Source organism: Eublepharis macularius, chromosome 8 (assembly GCF_028583425.1).
Source record: "Eublepharis macularius isolate TG4126 chromosome 8, MPM_Emac_v1.0, whole genome shotgun sequence".
Classification (NCBI taxonomy): Eukaryota; Metazoa; Chordata; class Lepidosauria; order Squamata; family Eublepharidae; genus Eublepharis; species Eublepharis macularius.
In genome coordinates, this window is record NC_072797.1 from 46,470,869 (window position 1) to 46,491,640 (window position 20,772).

Here is a 20,772-nt window from a genome sequence, read left to right on the forward strand (position 1 = left end):
TGTAACATAGTCTCTAGCCGACATGCTGCCTTGCCGAATAGACTGCAATTCAGTCCGGGCTCTAGTTTCTTCTAGAGGGTCTTCATATTGGGCTCGGAGCGCGTCCACTAGCCCTTGAAGAGTATTCAATTCGGGGGCACCAATATCATAAAGTCCTACATACCAGTCTGCAGCTTTGCCTTGGAGTCTCGATCCAAGGTGTTCGATCTGACTGGCCTCACTTCCGAAAAGATGTCCCCATCGATTAAAGAATTGCACCGCTTGCACTAGAAAGAATCCCAACTTGGAAGGGTCTCCATCAAAGGTAGCTTCCAACTTCACCCAGCCCATGGGGAGTTCTTGTCTGGGAGCTGGTGCTGGCATCGGGTAAACGTCGAGCGGGGCGAGTTGTAACGGAGGTTGTCACGGTGTTGGCGGTGGTAGCAACGGAGGTTGCTGAGGCGGAGGTTGCCTTGGAGGAGGCCCCCCGGGGATCAGTTGGGGAGGCCCTCTAGGTACGGGTTGTAGCGGCGCTGGCCGGAAAGGTGCTGGTTGGACTGGCGGAGTGCCACGGGGTGCTGGCAATCTGGGCGCTGGTAACAGAGGAGCGGGAATCGGTCCTTGGGGTGCTGGTCGTAACGGGGATGGGTGAGGAGAAATAGGCTGAAGAGGCACCGGAGTTCCTCCTGGGATTGGCTCTCTCGGCCCCGGCGTTTGGTGTGGCCGGGGAGTGGTGCCTCTTCCCGTCCCTGGGATAATTCGCGGCGTGCCCCCTCTCGGTATAACTGGTGGTTCACTCTCTTGGGTCGAGGGAGGTGGTACTACAGGGGAAGCGAGCCCCGCAGGACGTCCCGGTTCTCCACCTCCTCCTCTGGCTCCGTTGTCATCTGGTACGACCGGGTCTTCAGGGCAGGGGTCTTCTGGACAAGGGTCTTCCGGGCAGGGGTCTTCTGGACAGGGTCCTTCCCCGGTATCAGGCTCAGGGTCTTCAGGTTCATCTGGCTGTTGTGGCCACGGCTGGATTGGGCCCTCGGGACGGGGCACCAGGCTTTGCAAGGTAGACAAACTTTGACTGATGTCTGGTAGACCAGCTGGCGGTTCTCGGCCACCGTCTCCTACCACAAGTAGACAACAGGTGGACGGCGTGGGCTAAACTTTCTTCCATGCTTGCTAGTCTGGTCTCCAAAACTTGCACTCTATAGGGATTTTCCCCCTCCTGTTCCGTGTATCCAGTAGCCTGCGAGGTCGGCACATATTCGGCATGTGGTCTCGTGGCTTTCGTCTGTTGCCAAGGCAGGGTTTATTCCATGCCTTGTTCTTCTTGTGATCTTGCAGCTAAGATCCCTTTCGCCAAACCAGTGACCGCTGAAATACCAGAGTCAATTGCAACAGTTCTGCTTTGAAGCTGCATCCAATGGTGCTCACTTACATCCGGTTGCCCCGTCCACGGGGTAATTTCTGAATAATCCCAGCTTAGGACATTGCGGCGGGATGTCTCCCATTCCGTTTGCTCGGTTGTTCTATTCCAGTAGAGCCACGGTTGGCTGCTGGCATGCTCGGGTATCGACTCTAAACTTCGCCGACTGTCCATCTGTGCGTGAACACCGTACTAGCCCTTCGTTCCCTCATCTCCCTTGGTCTCGCGCCCCACTGCGTCGGGGTGGGTACGGAAAACAGTGGTTCGGCTGTAGCTCTAGGCCGGGTATCTGCACTGCTGGGAGCGAGGGTGTAGAGCATAGTCACCGAGGAGCCGTTGCCACTTGGTACGGGTCCTTGAGGTTCCAATCCTTGAGAGCCGGGGGAGGCATACGGATCAAACAAAGGGTCCCTGACTGGGACTGCTTTGGAGTCCGTCTGATCCGGCTTAGGCATTGGAGAGTGATTGGTAACAAAATGTCAGAACTGTGGCTAGATAATGTCCTTACTCCAGACTACCTTCTGCAATCAGACAAAAGCCCGTTGTTTTAAAAAGTTTACTGAAGAAAGAATGCATTATAGTCCACGAGCCTGCATACAATATTCAGGATGGTACATGTGAATTGTTACCAATGACAGGCAAAGCATGAGGTACAAAGTAACAGATCCCAGCAGGCCCAACCTCCCCCCATAGTTCTCATAACAATCCCTTTTAAGCTCGGAAAGCGAAAGTCCTTCGAGGCTGGAACAGCGGTAGCCAAAACATTCCTCCTCTGGGAGATAGCTGCCTGGGAACATCCTGGCACCTGTGAAGAAAGCACTCAAAATACTGAAAGGATTAAAATGGAGTCTCTTTGGCACCAGCATACCTGAAAGTATTCTGAACCTGACATGCATATGGATTGGTGCTTGATGTGCTAATCTTCTCTGCAGGGCTATTGTCGGGTATAGAGTGTTTTGTTAGCCTGGTGTTTTTCAGAACTGGAAACCATGCTCGGTTCATTCTTAAGGTTTCTTCTTTCCTGTTGAAGTTTTGCTTATGCTTGTGAATTTCAATGGCTTCCCTGTGCAGTCTGACAAAGTAGTTGGAAGTGTTGTCCAGTATTTTGGTGTCCTGGAATAAGATACTGTGCCCTGTTTGAGTTAGGCTATGTTCAGCCACTGCTGATTTTTCAGGTTGTCCAAGTCTGCAGTGTCTTTCATGTTCTTTTATTCTTGTCTGGATGCTACGCTTTGTGGTCCTGATGTAAACTTGTCCACAGCTGCAGGGTATACGGTATACTCCTGCAGAGGTGAGGGGGTCTCTACTGTCTTTTGCTGACCGTAGCATCTGTTGTATTTTTCGGGTGGGTCTGAATACTGAATACTGAATTTTGCCATATATCAAAGGAATTACTGATCAGATGGGAAAGCTTATGAAAAAGCATAACCTTCAAGCAGTATTCAAAACTCTATACCCGACAATAGCCCTGCAGAGAAGATTAGCACATCAAGCACCAATCCATATGCAAAAGAACCTCCTCAGGATACAGTGAAGCCTCCCGCCATTAGCATTCCACACCCTGGGAAACTCTTACAGGATGGACTCAGCTCAACCCCACCCCTCCTGAGCAGATATAAATGACCTGCCAACATCTTTTCCACACTGTGACACTGAGAGATCTCTGTCTTTTGGTGTTACACCTCTGAAGATGCCAGCCACAGCTGCTGGCGAAACGTCAGGAACTACAATGCCAAGACCACGGCAATACAGCCCGGAAAACCCACAACAACCAAAACAAATAACCTGTAGGACCAAAGAGTCCAAAGTAATTGCGGCCCAATAGTCAGCAAATGGGGCCAACCTGTCCTGAAACAGGAGGGATTGAGATGGCTGGGCGGTCAGTCAGAAAAGGGGTTTTTGACCTTGCCCCTATTTTGGTGAGGTGGATTGGGGCTGATGAGCTCTAGGCTTCCTGGACCTCCTGATCCCAGAGCGAGAATAATTGGAGTAAGGCCTCTGTTGGTAAGGCTGGTACTGCTCATACATGTACCCTCAAGCGGTGTTGGTAGGTCTGGCAGTTTTGGTATTGTTGTTTGAAGGAGTATTGCTGCTGCTGTTGCTGCTGAAGTGCGATAACCCCCAGAGAGTGTGGTGATTCTTTTTCATTTGCTGTAATGACTCATCCATGCGTTTGGAGAATAAGGAGGAACCTTCAAAAGAGGAGTCTTCGATCTTGTTTCGTTTCTCTTGAGGAAGCGCCGTGGATCTTTGCCAAACATGGCGTCTGAGGACTATGGCAGGTGCCATAGCTCTGACTGAGCAGTCTGCTGTGTGTTTACCCGCCGACATTTGTTGTTTAGCAAGCCTCGATGCTTCTCCTTGAAGTGCTTGGATCAGGGCCTTCCTCTCCTCAGGCATATCAATAGTATAAGATGATAGGCGTTCCCACAAAAACAGGTTGTAAGAACCCATAATGGCTTGGTAGTTCACAATACAGAACTCAAGGGCTGCTGAAGAGTAGACCTTATGCCCTAGGGCATCTAGCTTGTGACCCTCCTTGTCTATAGGAGATGAGTGTGCGCCATAGCGGTGTCAAGATTGGACCGCTTCAGTGACAAGAGAGGATGGGTGTGGATGTGTGAAGAGGAAGGTGCAATCTTTCTGCTGGAACTTATAGGAATTTTCAATCTTCCTTGAGGTCTCAGGTGAGGATGCTGGTTTTTCCCACACCACATGCACGATATCTAGCAGGTCCTCTACAGGAGGGAAGGCTACTGAAACTGGTGAGGCAGAGTAAAGGGCTTGCAACACTCTGCTCTTTGATTTCGGTGTGGCAGCAGAGACATCGAGATCCAAAGCTCATGCCATTCTCAACATCTGTTCTGCGAACAGTCGAAAGTCTTCCGTGGGAGAGACTGAAGCCGTCTCCCCAACAGTTTCCTCCGGGGAAGGATCCGAGGCCAGATCTGAGATTGGGTCCGAACGGTGCGAGGTCACCTCATGTCCCTCATCGGAATCATCTGAGAAGCAGGGAGAGCACTCACAAAATCGATGGGATCCAGTGGACAAAGTGGTTGGATCCGGGTGCGGCAAGAATGATGGTGCCAACATTGGAATACCTATCATAGGTGTTGGAATCAACACAGGAACCGGCGTTGGGATTGGAGCCAGGTGAGGAAGTCCTGCCAATTCGGTGGCTGCTGAAGTGGTACAGCTTGCGACCCAAAGTGTTCTGTACTGCCGGAGGTAAAGTCCAAGCTGCAGAAGATACTGTCAGTTCCAGAGGTATTGCAACTGAGGTCGCAGTTGGGACAGGTCCTGCATCTGGTGAAAATGCCAGTTAGAAATCAGCAGTGGGGCTTACCTCTTCCTCATCCCTCTGGAAGAAGGGGGTTGGAGGAGGTGATGGAGTCATCGGTGCTGAGGAAGTAGAGCGATGGTGACGGTGTGAAGATGTGGAGACCAATTTCTTAAGATGTTTCTATTTTGCCTTAATCCTTTTAGGCAGAGGTTCTGATGCGGTGCGACCTTCTCCACTGGTGGGAGAGTGGTGCTTCCTCGATTCCGGCTTGTCTTTCGATTTTGAGCTCTTAGAAGGCACTGTAGGTTCTGATGTCAGAACAGGGCCGATGATCGGGGCCAGTTCGAATCTGGTGAGGTTGCCCTGGATCTAGAGGGTGTCCAATTGGAACATACATTTGGGTCCTCCTTGGATGATTGGGACACAGCTGGCCTGTCAGAACCCGTGAAGGACATCTCCCATAAGGCAGCTTTTAAGCAGGCAGCACAATCATTCCTGGCCTTAGGGGTAAAACATTTACAATATTGGCAGGCTCCAACATTGTACCCCTCACCCAAACAAAGTAGACAAAGTTTGTGATCGTCAGAGTGTGGCATCTTCATGCCACAATGTGAGCATTTTTTAAACAATGCCTTCTGAGATGAAGTGGACATTGTATTTGTACTTACCACAAGAACAGGCAAGAAAAGGGTAGAGAGAAAAATAGAACTACGAAGAGGAGACAGGGAGAGAGAACCTTCCTTTATGGCAGCAAGAAAGGAACTGAGGGAAGAGGGATAGCTCCGCCCCACAGGAACGATCCGCACAAGCGTGTTGCTGGGGAAGAGCATCACCTAGCGTTTGAGAGCTTGTAAAACCTTCTGACGGCTGGCCTGCTCCTGCACAGTCCCAATGTGGGACTGCAATGAAGACCGACAACGAACATGGCTACACCTATGCACGTTTTCCCCTATTTGGCCTGGGAAAGGCCTACAGATAAGCAGAAAGTGACAAGTGTCCAATATGAAGAGTGCTACTATCCCCTCTTAAAAAAAACCCTGTACCAGGTGCATAGTTTAATTCATAAACATCTCACTCCCCAATGCAATAACAGGACATCATGATTAGATAAGATGGATATTGTGAATAACATGTTTTTAAAAACAAAAACACCTTATGTTGCCAAACAGTGAAGGCTGTTCAGCTCTGGCTTGAAGATAGGGTTGCCAGGTTCCCCAGAGCCCAATCTGGGGGAAGTAGGGGCACAGGGGTACAAGGGAAAGTTAATATGTGGGTGCACAAAGTATGCACATGCTCTGCAGCCTTCATTGTCAGGGTAGGAATGACATCATTCCCGGGTTGACAAGGAAGGGAAGGCCCCTGTGGAAGAGTATTTTTGCTTAACATCAGGTGATTTTAAGCAAAAATGCCCCCCCATGGGGGTCTTCCCTTCCTTGTTGCATCAGGAATGATGTCATTCCTGGTGCAATAATAAAGGCTCTGGACCACATTCCCATTCCTGTTCCTTGCACCTTCCCCTCACCCCTGCCAGCCAGGTGAGAGGCTGCAGAAGGCAGGGGCTGGGAGCAGGGAATTCCCCACCCTGGGAAGCGGAGACCTGAGAATCCTATCTGAAGAGTAATTTTGGATCAAGATGGAGGAACTGACTTCTCGTCTGCATGTACCACTACAACATGCTCCTCATAGTGATGTGGGCTTGACATGACCTTAGAACATCATTGCAGAGCCCTGATCTGTTAATTAGTTAAGGTAAGGTGGGTTAATTATATCTCCTCATATTGCTAGGCAAGGGGCATAAATTGGAAAAGTCAATTATGGATTTTGCTTTTGGCTTTTGCTTTTAGCTTTTCTGCCCTCTGTTCTGTGGGTCCTCTTTGAGGCCTTTTTGAGTTATAACTAGACTTGACGCCTTGCACTCCAAACCTGGTTGCTGTCTAAGAATGCTGTGTTATACACACAATTCACCATCATGGCTTAGTATAGCAAAATACTGTGCTGGCATGCATAGTGTAGGTTTTACCAATTCTTTAGCATGCTTTCTAAAATAAAAACTTGTATGCATAGTTTTAATACACAAAATATTCTTTTTAACTGTGTGGTGTTTCTTTGATTCCTATCCAACTATGTTTGTAACCCTCTTGTGGGAGACTCAGCACACCTGACTCCCAGGTAACATCTGGCAAGGCCAGGGGCTTGTTTTCTCCAGTTTCTGTGCTAGGACTTGGGGGAAATGGTGGCAGCCCTACTCCCCTGCTGTCTTCAGGGATGCTTTGCTAGGATTGGGACTTGAAGCCTAGTTCGGTTCACTTCCACTGACCAGAGCCTCCACTTTTGTTCTCTTACCTCACTTATTCTTTGTCTCAGAATCCAGATAGATGAAAAGCGTTTGAGAAAAGGCTTGCCAGGTGAGGCAGTGACAATCAGAGGAAGGGATACTCCCCTTCCTAGCCCTTGGATCAGCTGCCTTGTTGTCACATCTAAGTACACTCAGAGGCATCATGGTGTTTATGATTAAGAACACATTGTTTCATAGCCTGGATTTAAAGGAAATGACTAGGATGATCCCAGTAAGGGGAATGGGAGCAAATAAATGTTGGCTTTCCCTCCCCAAAACAAAAGATGCCAAAGAAAGAAACAAATGAAGCTTTCAGATCGGGGGAAAGAAGGGAGTCTTTTTTCCAGCTGTCTGAAAGATTCTTCCCTATACTCCAAATGTTTTGTGCCTCATCAAAAGTGGCTTTGTTCTTGGCCTCTGAGTGCCTTTAGTCAGTGTAGATGCAGCTGTTTATTTTGTCTTCTAATTTTTGTTTCCTGATGGGAAAGGAACTTGGCTTTTATTTGTCAAATGGAGAAGGGCTGAGCAGATTGTCAGCATGGCAACAATCAAAAGAAAGTTGGATAGCACATAGAATTCCAAGAAATAATAGACACACAACAAAGTTAAATGCATGGCTAGCTGTCATTCTGTATCTCTCAAAAGTATGAACAACATTTAGCTTAGCACAGTCTGTGAACCAATGAATATGATCACAATTAAATTGGTTGTTGGGGGTTTTCCGGGCTGTATTGCCGTGGTCTTGGCATTGTAGTTCCTGACGTTTCGCCAGCAGCTGTGGCTGGCATCTTCAGAGGTGTAGCACCAAAAGACCGGCCGTGAAAGCCTTCGACAATACACAATTAAATTGTTCATGGATATACAGTAAATCCAAAGCTATGCAGTCATTTGAAGCCAAATCCCTTTGATCCCAATCCATTGTTCTTCTAATCATTAGAGAGAAACCACTTAAGGAGGTCCTTTTAAAAAAATTAACACCATTTTTTCCTTATAGCAACTATGAATAGGGTTCCTGTAGAACCAAGGAATCATTTTTATTAGACTTTCAGATAAGAAAGGTGTGTAAAATTGTAGCTTAAGTTAAAAAAAAATTATATTTCATTTGTCATTCAGGAAGCACGTTCATGGAGAGCCTGTGTGTGTTTGTGTGTGTACAGGTCTAATGCATATGTGCATAATTAAGAGACTATGGCTAACAAAAAATCACAATACAGCAAGAAACTATCAAAAATATATTGTAAAAGAAAAAAAGTGAAGAAAAATTTAAAAAGTATGAAAAAATAACTAGCAGCAGTGCATATTTGCAAATCTCCAAATATCCTGTGGAAATAAAATAGTCTTAGTTTTTTTTTTTTAGAAAATTTTTTATTGGGTTAGGATCAATTATTTATACATTACAATCAATTCTCCCATTTTCCATTTCTAACCCCCTCCCTTTCCCCCCCTTTTTTTGTTGACTTCCAACAGTTTTCCAACCCTTTGTCCCTTTTCCCTTACTCCTTTTAGATTCCTCTATCTAACAAATATATACTCCCATTTATTCTAAGCAATACATTCTTAGCTATATCTTAATACTCTATACCCAAACTATGAGTCATTATTTCCATATTGGATAAACAATTTATCTCATTTTCCATAATTCCGATTTCAAATATTTCTATAAATCATGAACCATGTAAATCATATATTCATTTAAATCAAACAATTTGACTTATGTTCTATATGTTACTCATTCTATCTTCATCTTTCTATTTTAGTTATATTTAATTACTTTAATATTTCTATTTCCCTTCAATAATAATTCTATATAACTATCATCACATAATCAATCAATTTGACTCATATATATCTTCAAATAAACATATTCAGTTTGGTGCATTATACCAGTTACCAAAAAGAAAACATTATTAGTTAATCAATCCTTAGCCCTTATGGTTAATTATTTTCTATCGATATTCTGTTTATTAATCTGTATGTATCCAAATATATGTCAATCTATTAATCTAACTGCCTAGAAATTCATGTTTGTCTCTTCTCCCCCCCGGTAAAGTCACCCCCCTCTGCATTTTATTATACTTCAGTAGTTCTCAAACTGCCACAGTTCTCCTCCCACCTCCCATTTCTTCTCCAAATATTGTTTCAGCTTCTCCCAGTCTGTGTTAAACTGCCCTGAGTCCAGATTTCTCAGTTTTCTTGTCATCTTGTCCATTTCTGCCATGTACAGCAATTTGTAGATCCAATCTTCAATAGTTGGCACTTCTTGTACTTTCCATTTTTGCGCATACAAAAGTCTGGCTGCTGCTGTCATATAAAATATCAACGTCCTATGATGGGCTGGAATTCCCTCCATTCCCAAGTTTAGTAGCAGGAGTTCTGGGTTCTTATTAATTTGAAATTGTAAAATTTCACTCATTTCTCTTATTATTTCCCCCCAGTACTGCCTAGCTACCTCACACGACCACCACATATGATAGAGGGAGCCCTCATGCTTCCTACATTTCCAGCATTTATTAGAAGTGTTCAAATTCCCTAGCGCAATCTTCTTTGGTGTCATGTACCAACGATAGATCATTTTGTAAATGTTCTCTTTAATGCTAGTACATGTCGTTGTCTTCATTGTAGTCTTCCACAAGTATTCCCATGCCTCCATTGTTATTTCTTTATTAAAATTTATAGCCCATTTCACCATTTGTGTTTTTACTATCTCATCCTCAGTATACCATTTCAACAGTACTTGATATACCTTAGATATTCTTTTCTTGTCCTCTTTAAAAAGGGTCTGCTCTAGTTCCGAGTTCTCTATTCGTATACCTCCCTTTACAGAGTCCGAATTATATAAGTCTCTGATCTGTCTATACTGGAACCAGTCATAATAAGGTGATAGTTCCTCCTGCGTCTTCATTCTGAGTTTGGATGCTTCAGTTCTAGTTATTTCTTTATAAGTTAAACATTGTTGCTCATTATCGACAGCTCTCGGATCTATCACCTCATATGGAACTACCCTCAAAGGAGTTCCTTCTTGTAGATAAATTCTGTACTTCTTCCAGATTGTATATAAACTTCTCCGTATATAATGGTGCAGGAACATCGAGTTCACCTTTACTTTATCATGCCATAGGTATGCATGCCATCCAAATATTTTTTTATATCCCTCTAGGGCTAGTAATTTCTTGTTCTTTAGCGTCATCCACTCTTTCAGCCACACTAGGCAGATTGCGTCGTGGTAAAGTCTCAGGTTGGGCAGTTGCATTCCGCATCTTTCTTTTGCGTCTTTTACAACTTTCATTTTCACTCGAGGCTTCTTGCCTGCCCATACAAAATCTGATATTTTCCTCTGCCATTTTTCAAATTGTTTAGAGTCTCTGATGATTGGTATTGTCTGTAGCAAAAACATTACTCTTGGTAACACATTCATCTTAACTGCTGCAATCCTACCCAACCATGACAGATTCAACCTGTTCCATTTAATCAAGTCTCTCTCTATCTGAGTCCATAGTTTCTCATAATTGTTTTTAAACAAATCTATATTCTTTGCAGTCAGTTCAATTCCCAAATATTTCACCTTACTTGTTACTTCACAGTCCGTTATTTCCATTAACAATTGTTGTTTCTGCTTAGTCATATTTTTGCATAGTATCTTTGACTTCTTTTTATTGATATAGAAACCTGCCAAGTCTCCAAACTCCTTAATCTTATCTATCACTTTTGGCATGTTCTCCAATGGGTCCTCTACAATTAGCATTATATCATCCGCAAATGCTCTGACCTTGTATGAATAGTCCTTTATTTTTATTCCTCGAATTTCTTCATCTTGTCGTATTTGTATCATCAGGATTTCCAATACTAGAATGAACAACAGTGGAGACAACGGGCAACCTTGTCTTGTTCCTTTACTTACAGTCAATTTCTTGGTCACTTCATCATTTACCACAATTGCTGCAGTCTGGTCTCTGTAGATTTCCTTAATTGCTCTGATGAATCTTTCTCCCAATTGTAGCTTTTCCATAGTGGCAAACATAAAGTCCCAGTTTAAATTGTCAAACGCCTTTTCAGCGTCAACAAAGAAGAAACCAACCTCTTTGTCACAACGCTTATCATAATATTCAATAGCATTAATCACTGTCCTTAAATTGTCTCTTATTTGTCTGTCTGGCAAAAAACCTGCTTGTTCCTCTTCTATAACCTCCGAGAGCCACCCCTTCAGTCTCTCCGCCAATATCTTCGCAAAAATTTTATAGTCATTATTAAGTAACGATATAAGTCTATAATTTTTCACGTTAGTCAAGTCTTGGCCCTCTTTTGGGATCAATGATATGTTCGCTTCACTCCAGGTGTCTGGAATCCTTTGATCCCTTAGAACTCCATTGATCACCTCTTTTAGGAATGGTGCCAGTTCCTTGGCCATTGTCTTATAAAATTTAGCCGTAAGTCCATCTGGCCCTGGCGCCTTTCCTAGATTTGCAGATTGTATTGCCTTACTTATTTCCTCGTCCGTTACTTCACTGTTCAATTTATTTCTCCAAACTTCCGAGATTTCTGGAAGTTTTGTTTTCTCCAAATATGACGCTATTGATTCTTTATTTGCTTCTTTCTTATTGTACAACTTAGCGTAGAATTTATAAAAGGCTCTACTAATGGTAGTCTGTTCCAAATACGTTTTGTTGTCTTCACAAATTTTGTTTATTATTTTCTTTTCCCTTCTCTTCTTTAATTGCCATGCCAGGTACTTCCCAGGTTTATTTGCACCTTCAAATGCTTTCTGATTCAATCTTTTAAGGTTCCACTCCAATTCTTTATTACTCATTGCTGTTAGCTGTTCTTGAAGTATTTTAATTTCCTGGTATAATTTCTTTTTCCCTGGTCTCTTTTTTAGCTGTGTTTCTTTGGCTTTTATTTTCCCCTCAATCTCTTGTCTTTTCTCCTCTTTCTTCTTTCTTGCTCTACCATTTAAGTCCATTAGTATGCCCCTTATAACCGCCTTATAAGCATCCCAAACTTTGTCAGTTGGTACTTCGAAATAAAATAGTCTTAGGATACACAAATATCCTCTGGAAATAGTCATGCTCAGCAACAAGGAGACAAAGCAAATTTTCAGAGGGAGGGAATTTCATAGACTTACAGATTCTAAAAGCATTACTTCCTGCCCATCTCCACTACTCCTCTAAGTGGAAAATCCATTAGCATTTTAGTTCAGATCATGGGAAATATGACTCAAAAAAGAGGATTATCCCGCAAAACCCTAGGATGAACAGGCACCATAGACACTAGTAAAAGAGTAAGGTACAAAAAGATTTTTTACGGCTGCAGAGGACTGTGGGCAAGCTCAAGAAAGCTCCTGAGTCTTGTGAAAATGATGCTCAAGCCTTGAGCTTGTAGGTCAAGCCCAGGAAAGCTCTTGAATTTAAATAAGCAACAGCTGAGGAGCCAACTAGCTCAATATTGTTTACTTTTACTGGTGGCTGCTTTTCTGAGGGTTTTCTCAATGCATGCTAAACCTGAGATTCTTTAAATGGAAAAGTAAGGACTGAATCCTTTAGGTGCTCTACCACTAAACTACACTAAGCATGCTCAAGAGCAATTGCCCTCCCTCACTCCCCACACCCAAGCGAGATCTGTATTTCCCTGATTATACCCTCCTATCTCAAGAGTAAGTTGGGTTTTGCTAGTTTTTGTTTGTTTCAGAAGGGAAGAAAGGTTAGAGACGGAGTCAAATCCTGTTAAGTCAGGCCTGCACTGGGAAACGTTTGACGCGAACTATATTGAAACAAGGTTTTCTGGACTGGGAATATGATATTCTGAAGTTCTCCAATTCTGACATTTCACCTATCATTGATTAAGGTAATACTGTTGAAATGACTCTAATTGAACTTGTGTACCCTTTAGCTTAAGTTTATTTTATTTCACTTTATATTCTGCCCTTCTCTCCAACGGGGACCCAAAGCAGCCTAAATCATACTTTTCTCCATTTTTTCTCTCAAACCACCCTCTGAGGTAGGCTAGTCTAACAGTATGTGACTGGCCAGAGGTAATTGACCAAGCTTCCATGGCAGAGTGGGGAATCAAACCTGGGTCTCACAGATTCTAGTCTGTCACTGCAGCCACTACACCAAACTGACTCTTTAAATGCATTCATATATGATTCACGACTTATCTTTGTGCTTCTATTTGTGCCATGAATTTAGAGCCAAAACTTGGAATCAGCTTTATTTAAACCAGTTATGCAATCTTGTAATTATAGCTTCAACAGATTGGAACAAAAACTTATCAATGTATCATGTATGAAATTGCCCTGTCTTAACTTGTGCTGAAAATGATGTGTGATATTTTAATCAGGGGAGGGGAAGAGAAGTCATTTTCATAATGGTTCACAGAAATTGACTAAATTAGCTTTGACTAAATTATATTTTCAGCATTTAACTGCCTTATCATGAAGAAGTGACAAGCATCACATAAGCAGATACAGAAAACATGTAATGAAGCTAAAGGGGAGTGTAAATAACTCATTCATTCATTTGACACTATTCGAGACACTATGGTTAGACCTGCATTTCTGAAAGTCTTCTCAACAACTGTCACAACATCAACATCAAGTATGCAAACAAACAAAATTCTTCCTATGAAGAAACAATTTACACTAGTGATCACTTCAAATGTATCAGTCCTGATTAGGGTTGCTAGCCAAACATTGGCAAACAACAGGATGTGGACAGGAATTGAGAAATGTAAATCTGTGATATTCTGATGCTGCGATGTCACATCTGGTGTGACCCCAGAAGTGACATTATCATGTTGATAAGACACACTAGGATCCCGCCCCCCAAGCTTTATGGTTTTAGCATAGGGTTGCAGGGGTGGGTGGGTTCTAGAGCTTTATAATAATGTAATACATTGCAATGATATCACTTCTAAGGCCATGCCAGAAGTGACATTACGACATTGGAATGCCGTGTATTTTCCTTTTCATTTCCCTCCTGCCACTCAATGAAGCTGTGGTGAGTAACCAGGGCTGCCAATGGGGTTGATAAAGGTGGTCTGCAAGCAGGACGTTTCCCAGAATATTGAGCAACCTGGCAGCCCTAGCCTGCTCATTTGACTACTTTCAGTTTTGCCTCCCCATGGTAATATTTTATTTTTATTCATTTTACTTTATGTATACCCCGACTTTCTCCTCAATAGGGACCCAAGGTAGCTTACATCATTCTCTTCTCTTCCATTTTATCCCCACAACAACCCTGTGAGGTAGGTTAGGTTGAGTGTATGACTTTTATAACTGGTCCAAGTGACTCAGCAAGTTTCTATGGCAGAATGGAGATTTTCTCACCTGGTTCTCTCATATCCTAGTCTGATACTTTAACTACTACACCACGTCAGTTCTCTCTCTCTCTCTCTCTCTCTCTCTCTCTTTCTTTGTGCACCTTCCTGCTTCCTTTTACCAAAAGTTCTCCATTAAATGCAAACATTTCCAATATTTTTGTTTATCAATTAACATACATTGTACCTATAAATGGCACATGCCATACGTATAAATTTCATCTAAATTATATATTAAAATATAGTGACCATGTATACAGTATAAACAAATCTACAACAGCAACAGTAGAAACAGAAATAATTAGCAAAATATGAAAGGATGAAAAAAGAAAGGAATTTGTGAACATTTGCTCATTACTACTAAACAGAAACCATCCTCAGTCTGAGCCAACATTTAGCTATGGATAACTGCATCCACTGAAGTTATTAAAAATGCATAGTCAGGGGGGGCATAAAATAAAGCATCACCAGTCCCCCCCCCCCGCCCACCATATACTTAAAGTAAAATGGCTGCTTAAATTGGGATCTGTTCTGGGCTTGAAATGAAAATCAATGAAATGATTGATTCTTAGCATATTACAGTAGTAATGGACACAGAAAGGTTGCACATGTTGATTTTACTAGATCTGTCAGCTGAGCTCAATATAATATCGACTATTAAGCTTTGTCAACTTGCCTGCAGCGCCTGCCTGCCTGCGTATCCTGCTGCTAATTTTTGTAACCTCTTCTGAATTTCTGTAACACTACTAAAAGACATCTTTGATTATTGCTGTGCTTCAGCTATGATGACAATTTGAGCTACACATTGCTGCTTGCTTAAAACAACTGACTCTGCTCTGTTGTTGGACCAAGATATGCATTGGGCTGGTGGTTGATTGGCTTGAACAAAACCTCAATAAGAGAGAAACTAAGAATTTTCTTTAGAAGTGACCCTGCATGATATGTAAGAAACAATTAAATCTTCTGTCTCCTCTTGGAAGACTAGCAAACAATACAGCTGAAATATAAGCATGACATCCATTCTAAGGGTCTCACCACACGAGACAAAATACACTTGAATTACATGGGTAATTCGAGTGTATTTTGTAATTTGAGTGTACTTGAGTGTAATTCGAGTGTATTTTGTCTCATGTAAAAGGGGTAAAAGGACAAGTCCTCTCATGGATCAAAAACTGGCTAATGAATAGGAAACAGAGAGTGAGTATAAATGGGCAAAATTCATAATGGAGGTTGGTAAGCAGTGGGGTACTACAGGGCTCAGTATTGCGTCTGGTGCTTTTTAACTTGTCCATTAATGATTTGGAGTTGGGAGTAAGCTGTGAATTTAGTGATGACACTAAATTGTTCAGGGTGGTGAGAACCAGGGAAGATTTTGAGGAACTCCAAAGGGAACTGTTGAGGCTGGGCGAGTGGGCGTCAACGTGGCAAATGAGGTTCAACGTGGCCAAGTGCAACGTAATACACATTGGGGCCAAAAATCCCAAATATAAATACACAATGATGGGGTCCAAACTGGCGGAGACTGACCAAGAGACAGATCTTGGAATCGTGGTGAATAACTCACTGAAAATGTCAATACAGTGTGTAACGGCAATAAAAAAGGCCAACGCTATGCTGGGGATTATTAGGAAGGGAACTGAAAACAAATCAGCTAGTATCATAATGCCCCTGTATAAATCAATGGTACAGCCTCATTTGGAATACTGTGTACAATTCTGGTCACCACACCTCAAAAAAGATATTATAGCACTGGAAAAAGTGCAGAAAAGGGCAACTAGAATGATTAAAGGGATGGAACACTTCCTCTATGAAGAAAGGTTAAAGCGCTTGGGGCTCTTTAGCTTGGAGAAATGACGACTGAGGGGTGACCTGACAGAAGTTTACAAGATTATGCATGGGATAGAGAAGGTAGAGAAAGATGTATTTTTCTCCCTTTCTCACAATACAAGAACTCGTGGCACTCAATGAAATTGCTGAGTAGTCAGGTTAGAACAGATAAAAAGAAGTACTTCTTCACCCAAAGGGTGATTAACACATGGAATTCACTGCCTCTGGATGTGGTGGAAGCTTCAAGCAAAGACAGCTTCAAGAGGGGATAGGATAAACATATGGAGCAGAGGTCCATCAGTGGCTATTAGCCACAAGGTATAGATGGAACTCTCTGTCTAGGGCAGTGATGCTCTGTATTCTTGGTGTTGGGGGGGGGCAATCAGTGGGAGAGCTTCTAGTGTCCCTTCCCCACTGGCAGACCTCCTGAGAACACCTGAGTTTTGGCCACTGTGTGACACAGAGTGTTAGACTGGATGGGCCATTGGCCTGATCCAACATGGCTTTTCTTATGTTCTTATGTGGTTTGACCCTAAGGAACAAGTTCACATTGATTTCCCAGTTAGCAAGGAGGAAGCAAAGCCAGCAGATGTTCTTGTGGTGGGACTTTCTGTTGCCGTCTTGTAAAATCTGATCTTGTGTCTCTTTTTATGACCTCCCTGCTATGTTTGAGGTAGGTCTCCCAACTTCCTGCCCTAGGCTCCCCAATCCTTGCCACTGCTCAACTATCCAGCAGTAGAAGAATGGGGAGGGGGGGGGGTTCAAACCATAGTAAAATGACATTGCTTCCAGTTTTATGCTGGAAGTGAGAGTATGTGCTGGTGCAATGCAGAAAAGCTTGTTCAACAGTCCAAATATCCCACAGGGGTGGCAACAATGGCTGGCAACCCTAATTTGAAGTCAGGCATTTTGCAATAATGAAAAATGTTTAAAGGGTATCAGCCCTACTTTGCTTATATCTCTAGAGGTGTAGGTGCCATTGCTACCATGGTTGCAACCTAGGGAATCCATGGTTGCAGGATTTCAGTCAACAATCTAATACATCAGCATACTGCAGCAGTTCTCTTGAGTTTGGTAGCTCTCCACACTCATCTCTGCTGAATTTCACTGTTTTTTCAGCAGAAGGTAGCAAATAGAGCTGAGATTCCAACAGAATTTATATGTGATGCCTGGCTAATTACCATGTGTGATACAGACATTTGAAAACTGGGCATACATGCTTAAGGCTAAATGAATGTCACTTGCATTGTGTATTTATTTTCCCTTTTATTTTCTAATATAAAAATAATAAATAGAAAAGTCATATTGTATAGCTTCATTTACAATAGGTAAACGAAGAGGGTTTTTTATTTCAATAAATAAAAAAGCCCCCATGCCTTCTGACATTTACTTGTATTAGAGAAAACGTCCCATGTTAATTTTATAAAAGTCAACTAATTCATAAAATAAGGAACCAGGAAGCCACTATCTGACCCTTTGCAGAAACCCACATATACCCCATCAGAATGTGTGGAGGTCAAAATCTGGAAAATTGGGCAAAGAATATGTAGCGGCCTCCAACAAGAAAAAAAGAGGAGTGGTGTTGTACATAAAAGAGGAGCTACAGCCAAAATTTGTTATGAGAGATGTGGAAGCTAGATTTGTAGCAGTGGAATGTATTTGGAATTTAAAGAGAGTGTTGGTAGTCGGACTTTATGCACCTAACGGTGCAAAAGAAAGCTTCTTTGAGGATTTAAGGAAGCATTTAGACGATCTTGCATACGACCAGATAATTCTTGCTGGAGACTTCAATGGAGTGACAGACTTGGAACTAGACAAAAAGACTACAACGGCACAAAAGAAAAGAGGACTATTACCAAAGCTTTTTTTTGAGTTGATTCAACAAGAGACTCTTGAAGATGTATGGAGGAGAGAATATCCTAAAAGCAGACAGTTTACTTTTTATTCTGCAAGGCATTCTACATTATCAAGAATTGATATGATCTGGGCCTCAAAAGACTTAGCATTATGGACTAAGGAGGTAGAAATAATGCCTATGGTAGGCTCAGATCACAACCCAACTATGTGGAAATTTGGAAAAAAGAGAAAAAGGAAAGCATGGAGAATAAATGAGGACTTGTTACAGGAAAGAGAGAATATGGAAATACTGAGAAGAGAAACAAAGTTTTTTATACAATACAACGTGAATAAAGAAGTACCAACCAATAAAGTTTGGGATGCTTACAAGGCGGTTGTAAGGGGCATACTAATGGACTTAAATGGTAGAGCAAGAAAGAAGAAAGAGGAGAAAAGACAAGAGATTGAGGAGAAAATAAAAGCCAAAGAAATACAGCTAAAAAAGAGACCAGGGAAAAAGAAGGTATACCAGGAAATTAAAATACTTCAAGAACAGCTAACAGCAATGAGCAATAAAGAATTGGAGTGGAATCTCAAAAGACTGAATCAAAAAGCGTTTGAGGGTGCTAATAAACCTGGGAAGTACCTGGCATGGCAATTGAAGAAGAAAAGGGAAAAGAAGATAATAAATAAAATTTGCGAAGATAACAAAACGTATTTGGAGCAGGCTACCATTAGTAGAGCCTTTTATAAATTTTACGCTAAGCTGTATAATAAAAAAGAAGTAAACAAAGAATCAATAGCGTCATATTTGGAGAAAACCAAACTTCCAGAAATCTCGGAAGCTTGGAGAAATAAGTTGAATAGTGAAGTAACTGACGAGGAAATAAGTAAGGCAATACAATCTGCAAATCTAGGAAAGGCGCCAGGGCCAGATGGACTTACGGCTAAATTCTATAAGACAATGGCTAATGAACTGGCACCATTCCTAAAAGAGGTGATGAATGGGGTTTTAAGAGATCAAAGGATTCCAGAAACTTGGAGTGAAGCGAATATATCATTGATCCCAAAAGAGGGCCAAGACCTGACTAATGTGAAAAATTATAGACCTATATCGCTACTCAACAATGACTATAAAATTTTTGCGAAGATATTGGCGGAGAGATTGAAGGGGTGGCTCTCGGAAGTCATAGAGGAGGAACAAGCAGGCTTTTTGCCAGACAGACAAATAAGAGACAACTTAAGGACAGTGATCAATGCTATTGAATATTATGACAAGCGTTGGTTTCTTCTTTGTTGACGCTGAAAAAGCGTTTGACAATTTAAACTGGGATTTTATGTTTGCCACTATGGAAAAGCTACAATTGGGAGAAAGATTCATCAGAGCAATTAAGGAAATTTATAGAGACCAGACTGCAGCAATTGTGGTGAATGATGAATTGACCAAGAAATTGACGATAAGTAAAGGAACAAGACAAGGTTGCCCGTTATCTCCATTGTTGTTTATTTTAGTATTGGAGATTCTGATGATACAAATACGTCAAGATGATGAAATTCGTGGAATAAAAATAAAGGACTATTCATATAAGGTCAGAGCATTTGCGGATGACATAATGTTAATTGTAGAGGACCCATTGGAGAACATGCCAAGAGTGATAGATAAGATCAAGGAGTTTGGAGACTTGGCAGGTTTCTTCATTAACAAAAAGAAGTCAAAGATATTATGCAAAAATATGACTAAGCAGAAACAACAATTGTTAATGGAAACAACGGATTGTGAAGTAACAAGTAAAGTGAAATATTTGGGAGTCGAATTAACTGTAAAGAACATAGATCTATTCAAAAACAATTATGAAAAACTATGGACTCAGATAGAGAGAGACTTGATTAAATGGAATAGATTGAATTTGTCATGGTTGGGCAGGATTGCAGCAGTTAAGATGAATGTGTTACCAAGAGTAATGTTTTTGCTACAGACAATACCAATCATCAGAGACTCCAAACAATTTGAAAAATGGCAGAGGAAAATATCAGATTTTGTTTGGGCAGGCAAGAAGCCTCGAGTGAAAGTGAAAGTTTTACAAGATGCAAAGGAAAGAGGCGGAATGCAACTGCCCAATCTGAGACTTTATCATGATGCAATCTGCCTAGTTTGGTTGAAAGAATGGATGACATTAAAGAACAAGAAACTATTAGCCCTAGAGGGATATAAAAAAATATTTGGATGGCACGCATATTTATGGCATGACAAAGTAAAGGTCAACTCGATGTTCCTGCATCACTTTGTTCGGAGAAGTCTATACACAATCTGGAAGAAGTACAGAATTTATCTACAAGAAGGAACCCCTTTGTGGGTGGTTCCATATGAGGTGATAGACCCGAGAGCTGTTGATAATGAACAACAATGTTTAACGTATAAAGAAATAACTAAAACTGAAGTATCCAAACTTAGAATAAAGACACAAGAGGAACTATCACCTAACTACGATTGGTTCCAGTATAGACAGATCAGAGACTTATATAATTCGGACTCTGTAAAGGGAGGTATACGAATAGAGAATTCGGAACTAGAGCAGACCCTTCTTAAAGAAGATAAGAAAAGAATATCCAAGGTATACCAAGTACTGTTGAAGTGGTATACCAAGGATGAGATAGTTAAAACACAAATGGTGAAATGGGCTATAAACTTTAATAAAGAAATAACAATGGAGGCATGGGAATACTTGTGGAAAACTACAATGAAGACAACGACATGTATTAATATCAAAGAGAACATTTATAAAA

The 20,772-nt window shown here is 41.9% G+C and overlaps 1 protein-coding gene across 1 annotated transcript in view; it reads right to left on the minus strand.

Moving 5' to 3' along the window:
- EDIL3 (EGF like repeats and discoidin domains 3) overlaps positions 1–20,772 on the minus strand; it is a 480,770-nt gene that overhangs the window by 322,153 nt on the left and 137,845 nt on the right. The window lies entirely within an intron of this gene.